General features: G+C 36.8%; 1 long non-coding RNA gene across 1 annotated transcript; it reads right to left on the minus strand.

Annotated features, from left to right (window-relative positions):
• Positions 1-328: 328 nt before the first annotated feature.
• Positions 329-3,134, minus strand: LOC103809160. Its single transcript, XR_624793.1, has 2 exons — positions 2,966-3,134; positions 329-1,977 (listed from the first exon to the last, which is right to left on the minus strand). It is a non-coding gene; the product is annotated as an uncharacterized LOC103809160 (long non-coding RNA).
• Positions 3,135-7,670: the final 4,536 nt, after the last annotated feature.

The raw sequence follows: 7,670 nt of genomic DNA on the forward strand, positions 1-7,670 counted from the left end.
TATTTACTGTTCTCCTATACAATTTTCCTTTTGGTACCATATTTTTAGTGTTATTTTTTTTTTTACTGTCAGTTGACTAAGTACATATCAACAGTGAATAGGCAAAAATATGTACAAGGAACTATTTTGTTCAAGTAAATTGAATACTGTATTAAAAGGATGTCATCACTCAGCGCTATGATTAGGTTTAACTAAACCATATACAATTATCAGGTTTAAACCAAGTTCAATTATCCATTTTTTGGAGTATACCAACTGATGATTCTAACTGAAAAACCTCAGCTGGATATGAAATAATAATTAAAAAAACATTAAGACAACCACACAATTTATCAATACCTCTATAATGAACTTCAAAATGATTCACAATTTGACTGGATAGAACAATATACGTTAAAATGTCATTTTTTTCCTATAATGATATTTGTACTGTTATAATTTCAGTTCTACATAAATATACATCATGGTATTATACAAATACTCCACAGACATTAAAAAAATTAAAACGCTTCAAAGAAAAAGTAAGTAAATCTTATTTAATCAAATATTAACCAAATGCTTTACTATTTTGTTCCATGAAAACATTTTTATTACTTTGGAATTTTTTTCTTTTTCTTGCTATTTTTATTTAGAAAATCTTTTGCAGTAGAATTTTATCAACACTCTTCCAAACAAGCTTTCTGTGACAGAAATCTTGATAGCAAAATCCATGGTTTTGATTTTTTTTATAACCACTGAGATTACTTTTTAAAAATACTAGTAGAATTCATGGCTATAGCAATGTTGAACTGCATAAACTATATGTAGGTGTAGTAGAATGACCATTCCACTTTCATTCCAGACTGATCACACAGAACATCCAGTGCACTGATGCTACAACTCTTATAGTTTCCATAATGCTGCAATAGCAGTCGTTTCCTTAACTTTAAAATAAACAATATTTCTCATAATTAATCTGGCTTCCTTCCATAAATAGTCATATGTTTTCCTATAGTACTTCTCTTCCATAAAAATATCTAATAAATGTTTTCTGTGCATTATTAATACCTTTTTCTAACCGTTCATAAAACTCTGATCCTTTGCTACAATGCAAGAGGTTCTTATTTCTGTAGAGGATCAAAGGACATCAATGATTACATATAAAATCAGTGCACACAGAAATCAGGGTGCCTAATTTCTTGTCACTTTAATGAGTTTTTTATTCAACACAGTAATTATTAATGAATTCAGTGGTTTCACAAATAGTCTATTTATTAATTCTGGTTCTATTTCAATTAAAAACTGCCAATATTTAAATAAAAAACCCAATCAAATACTCTACTCATAGGCAGCATTAGTATTAGTTTAGAGACCTTTTGTTTTTTCTTTTTCTTTAAAAAGTAGAATTCCAAAATAAGAAATCAAAGAAAGCACTGTGGCAGAGTCACAAGGGAGAACTGCATGAAAAATAAGGTTTCTCACTCCTCTTGTGGACTGTAATTTTAAAAGTCTTCATATAGTGTCATTCTTCTGTCAGTGCTGCAGGAAGAAGGACATCACCAGAAATGACTGTCAGCCTTTTTTGTTAGTTACAAGGCCACTCATACAGTGCAGTCTTCCTCTCTGCTGGATTGAAACGTTGCCATAAAGGAAAGGCTGTGCTGTGACTGCTTGGTGTGCAAGGCACAACAAGGAACAAGGGGACAGTTTTGGATCAGAAAATTGTAGTTTCATACTTGGTATTAATGCCTCTTTTGGCCTCTTGTCCAGGTTCAACAATCCACGGTAGATTCGCAAGAGTCTTTTGTTCGGATGGATCTATTTGCTTTAAGACAAACACAAACATACAGATGGGTTACCATCTCTGCACAGCCGCTCGAGCAGAAGCTTTTTCTTTAAGCTAACAGAACACAGAACAAATCCTGAATCGACAAAGTCCTACAGCAGCGAGTAGGGTGGTGTCTACACTCCCATGTACTCATGGCTGCTTTCTTCTTCCTGTTGAGATCTGAGCTGTGTCTACCCCCAGGCTATAGGACATCATAGTTCGATAAAGCCACTCTTGATCCTGAGAAGTCTGTTTCCTAATGAGACAGATGATGGCATCAGGAAATGTTTTATGGAGGGATATTCTGTGGCAATGGATGACAAAGTGTACAGTCATACTTCTTTTTTCCCCCTTCCTCTCACCCAATAATTAAGTATCATACAGTACAGTCCTAACTTTATCACCAGTGAATATGATACAGTGCATGGTCATTTTTCTCCTTTCCCTCCCAAATCACCCTGTGCCCACATTCTCACTTGATTTGAAATGGCTTTCATAATTTTTTTAAAAGCACTACCATAAAAGGCTATTTCTCTCTCATCTCTGTGCTTCAGGAGGGACTGTAAAGACAACCAATATGTAGGCTCTGATGAGCTTGATTTCTTGAGAGTCTGAGATTAATGCTGAAAAGGTATACCAAATCCCAGTTTTGGAATAGGAGTGTCTGGAGAGGATCAAAAAAACCCCAAAAGGGTAACAAAAGACGTAGCTTGGTCTGATGGGATATCTGTAAATTGATTTGGATTTGTAATTTGATTCAGATTCATATGCAGTAATTGTGTACCAAGCGAGTTAAGTGCAGATTTTATTTCCTGATAGGTGATTAAGAAAGTCCACGGAACCACAGAGTTTGAGAGGTATACAACTGAGCTTAGACCAAATCATCAATTAAAGCTCTGCAATTACTGTAAGAGACATATACACAACACTAGGCAAGCAACATCTTAAACTGGAGGAGTCTGAAACAAGCAATTGTTCTAAACGGCTGTGCCTGTGCTGTGGTGACACAGCTCTGCTGCCTGACGAGCAGAGGTGGCACGACAGAGCATTTCTGACTCAAGAGGTATTTTTATGTGTACAGCTTCTAGTACACTTAACTCTCAACCATATGGCTGAATTTGGGGTATTTTTTTGCATGCATAACTACCTTCTACTTACCACTGACTTCCGAATACTAACGCGTGGTTTAGGGATAGGTTTAGAGGGTTTGTTTTCAAAGCTTTCTGGGAGGGTTGAGGAATGGCCTCCTTTCCGTGCTTGTAGTGCAAGCTGATAGGCCACTTCAAATGCTTGTCCTAGCGTAAGAATGATTTCGTAAGCTAAATTCTGGAACAAAACAGAAACAGTTAATATTGGAGTGAGGTTGAATTTCCGTCGGATCCATGAAGTGGGGTGGTACTGCCTACAGAAGTGATTTGTCAAGTAAATAATTAAAATCACACTGGTAATAGCTTCCTTGATCTCTCTAATGTTTACATCTGTCATTTGATTTCTCATTGATTAAAAGCAATCTAAATGTAATTTATTGTATTGAAAGTAATTACTTCTAAAACCCTTGAAAATGTTGTCTCAAAGTGAAACCCTTGAAAATGTTGTCTCACTAAACATGAAAACAGGAGTGGGTGAGTGTGTGTCATCTCTTTTGAGAACAAGTTCATTAAGCTTCCCACCTTCCCAGCTCACCTCGTATCTGCTGCTCTCAAGATCCCATCCCTCTTGCACTACTGCACGTACGTGACATTTGATGTCACTCTGTTTCAGGACTGTTCTGCTGACTTGTCCTCCTCCAGAGCTGGCAAATCTGACCTGCTGCTACCCAGGGCACATGCCTTGGGATGCTCTGTGGTCTCACCAAACAGCACAGGAAAAGGCTGCAGCATTGGCGTGACGCTTCCAAAAGGACCAAAAGCCACTGTTTAAAGTGCATGCTCTGCTTTGCAGATGCAGTGCAGCTAGGCATGCATAGAAGCCATAGAACCAAGCTTTGGATGCTTGGTTCAGGTGCTAGGGAAACCTTCTCATGGCTTTGTTTTCTAGAAGTAAAATTCTTTGAGCTTAAACTGTCACATAAGAACACTTAACGTAAGCAAGAGGAAAAGGTTAGTGCACATGACCAAAGTGAGGCTATTAAGACTAAGACCAGTTTGGTGTTATAGGTAGAATACTTTAAATCCTCATTGAGTATGGGGAAGAAAACCTGTTGAAAGATTTATAAAGCATGAATGAGGTATTGGGGGGTTGGTATAAATATTTTTTCTAGTACAGTTTTACATCAATGAAAAAACAGCTGTGAGTTTCAAATTTGACATTAATCTAAATGGCAAGTGAATTCCTATGGTAATTTTTCTTCAAGTTTGTGGGGTTTGTTTTGGTATATTTATTCCTGGGCTCCTACGAGAGCCTATTTCTAGGCTACTAGCTTTGCAAAAACGTTTTGAGCCCCTGCAGAGCAAATGCAAGCCTGCAGGCTTACCTCCATACGATGCCCTACAGTCCTACACTTTAATTTCCCTGAAGAAATTCCATCCCTTTGTTATCACACATGTATACTGAGGAAGTACAGGCTAAATTCAGCATATTTAGCTCATTAAATGAGTTTCTTGTAAAGGTGCCAGCTCTGGCCTTTGTTAGGTTAGACAGAAAACAATTATACTCCTCCACTGGGACATGCTCTCAGCTGTTAGGACTGCAGTCACAACAGCAAGCTAGCCAAAGTTTCATAGCTTTCCAAATAAAAATGTCTGTCTGATTTGATAGCTGTAGTCTCCAAATTATCTCCCCTTTAACTTCAAGGGGAAATTGGCCAGGACTGAGAAATACTGAGGATGCAGTTTGCCAGTGGAGTAATAAAAGGAAAACTAAAGAGGCTATTATAAAGTGTTCTGCCTTTTAACAGAATGCTGGCTATGGAATTAAGAACAACAGAGTCTAATTGTTAAAAATGTAGAGAATAATATAATTTGAAATGGAGTGTGCTTTTTAGTAGGACAAGAATATTGTTCTAGAGATACATGTCTTTAGAATCAGCTATCGTGACAGTAAGAGAGCATATTGTATCACGGTGGGATTATTGTCTACAGTGGATGTTGTTATTGCTAAGGAACACATCAGCAGGACAGGGTATAGTAATGGCTCAGAGAAAATGCAGGCTGCAATACTAGTAAGGCAGAGAAAATGCACCATCCAGCATGGCATACAAAAAGGTCACCAAGACAGGCCTGAAAAATCTCCACGATAAGACTGGAGACAGACTGAAAGTTTGCCATGCTGAGCCATAAATCTAGTGTGAGTCCTGCATCTCATCTGAAGCCACTATAATCTGTTTTCCTTTGTAGTCTGTAAAATGAAAAGAACAGGCCTGCCTGGAGCCTGAAAGCCACAAGAAACATGTAACTGTTTCTCTGGTTAATAAATATTTGAAACACAGCAAACAAAACAGAACACTCACTGTTCTGTTCAATAGTCAAAAGGCAAACTGAATCGTAACTTGTACATAAATTTCATACATCCAGTACTGCGGTAGAGCCTGCAAAGGGAGGCAAGGTGGGTTGTACCTTGTAAAATTTAAAGAAGCTATCTGAAAAACTGTATTTTGAAAAAAATCCAGAAGTAAATGAGCTAGGTTTGAGGAATTTCTCACCTGTAGGAGATGATTTTAAGGATTACAGTTGGTACAGATTCTTGCAGGGGCTATACTGGAGAGGTAAGAGCAGGACTCCCTGGGGGATAGGGGTGGAAAACCAAACAACAAAATCCATTGTGGAAATTCTTCTGATGGAGTGAAGAGACTATCTGAACTTTTCACACATGGCACAAAAGGAAGGCTGCAGGTCTGCCTCCCCAAAAGATGCTTAGCACCAAAGTTGTAGATCCCCTGGCCACTGTAGGAGACAGTGACCCTTACAGAACCCCATCAAGCTCCTCAGAAAGGAGGGAAAGCTTTTAGCAATGTGGTGCTTCTGAGGCTGCTACAATCCTGCTCCTTGCCTGGTACAGCAGAGAAGGAAAGTGAATAAGCTAATGCCTTTAAACAACAGTTTCTGGGAGATGAGAAATGAGGTCAATTGCCTTGTTTTCCATGCAATGTTACAATTCAATGCCCCAGTGCAAGTCTGACTCGGGATTCTTCAGCTGCTTTAACTCAGCCAACCTATTACAATGCCTAATTGGTTTCTGAGATTTGTAACTGACTTTTTTTTTTTTTTCTTATATTTATAAGTGCATTGGGCAATGAAGGAATATCTGGTGGAAATTACTCTGGATATCTCTGATACATTAACCAGAATTTAGTATAGGAGCTGTTAATGATGTTTTTTTCTTCAGAGGGAATCTGTCACTGGAAGATTTAAAGCTACTTCGTAAGTGAATGAAAGTGAAGTGGATTTCAAATATTGGGCAATAAATCCTCTTCTTGTCCCCTTCAATATTCTTTAATCAAGTCTGATGCTTTTGCAATTTTGATTATAGAATTTTAACTCTGAGTACACAACTTACACGTACACTTACTCCTAAACAGTATCAGTACCAGTATCAGTAATGCTGGTGGTTGACGTGTCACTACACTAAAATACTTCCTTATCTACAAATAAATTGTTGCCTATGTTTCCTGAGAAACTGAAGGACCCAAGAGAGTGATTTTTTCTTTTCATAACACTGCATATACTGTATTTCCATAACATGTACGACTGAAAATGCATAATTATTGTAGATTTCTAGTATTTTAAATCTTATTTTTCTTAAAATGATTGGACTTCCATACACTGACGAATGGGTAGGATTGCCTCTATTAGCAAACTGGAAGATCAGTCTAACATGATTAGACTTAAAATAGAAAATTTAATTCATTGCATGCTTGCATTCTGAATATCTAGCTAGATTTTAGACAGCTTCTACTTGCACCAAAAAAGCTAGATCCTGAGAAATAAAACAACACAGAAAGAGAATACTTGAGTAGGTAACACCCCACTGAGGATTATGTTGCAGGAGAAAACTAAGTTAAGGCAGTTAGACATTAAAGTTTCTGTATTGCTTAAAATAGCCATTTAAAGTGCTCTGGGTATTACATACTTCTCTTAAGGTACAGGAAGTGAGCAAAATATAATTATTCCTGGATCACTTTTCTTCCCTTGCCAAGAAAGGAGATGAAATTCATCTGCTATACCTATGTTTGTGCTTGATTATTAAACCTATAAATGAAACTGCAGTACTTCAAAACCATTAAGAAGCATTTAAATGGATCAGGAGAAATAATAACCTCTCTCAATCAGTCTAATTTCAGTAGATTCACTTATCACTAAAATCCATACAATGTAACATGTTGTTGACCATTGTCGATCTATTTTTCACACAATTTTAAAGTTTCCTCTACTCCTTGTGGACACTAAAATGCCAGCAGAGACTTTAAACACCAGAAGGACTGAGCCAAAATGCTAAAATTAGTTCTAACCTACCTGTACATCTTGGAATTTAAACTCTCCTACAAGCTATTGGTCTGCAATGTTAACTATTTCCCCAGTGCCAAATAAAATACTGCAGTTCAGGCACCTCTATTTTTTTGATTTAACTTATTTATATTCATGTAAGCATGTTTCAAGAATTCATTCACATCATACTATATTAAAATAATTTTTCTTGAATGATTTTGAAGTTTCACTAGCATCTTCAATTTCTCCTGTGTGCAACTCAAAGGGCAAGTACTCCTGAAGGTTTTGGACAATAAATCTTAGTCCTAAAACTACAGCCACTACTTATTTCACCAAATTTAGCTGAAAAATGCATGACTGATTAATTGGTATGTATTCATAATTACTTACACATATATATTATATATAATAACATATATACACATATATATATATATACA

The sequence above is a fragment of the Acanthisitta chloris genome, unplaced genomic scaffold (assembly GCF_000695815.1).
Source record: "Acanthisitta chloris isolate BGI_N310 unplaced genomic scaffold, ASM69581v1 scaffold10379, whole genome shotgun sequence".
Classification (NCBI taxonomy): Eukaryota; Metazoa; Chordata; class Aves; order Passeriformes; family Acanthisittidae; genus Acanthisitta; species Acanthisitta chloris.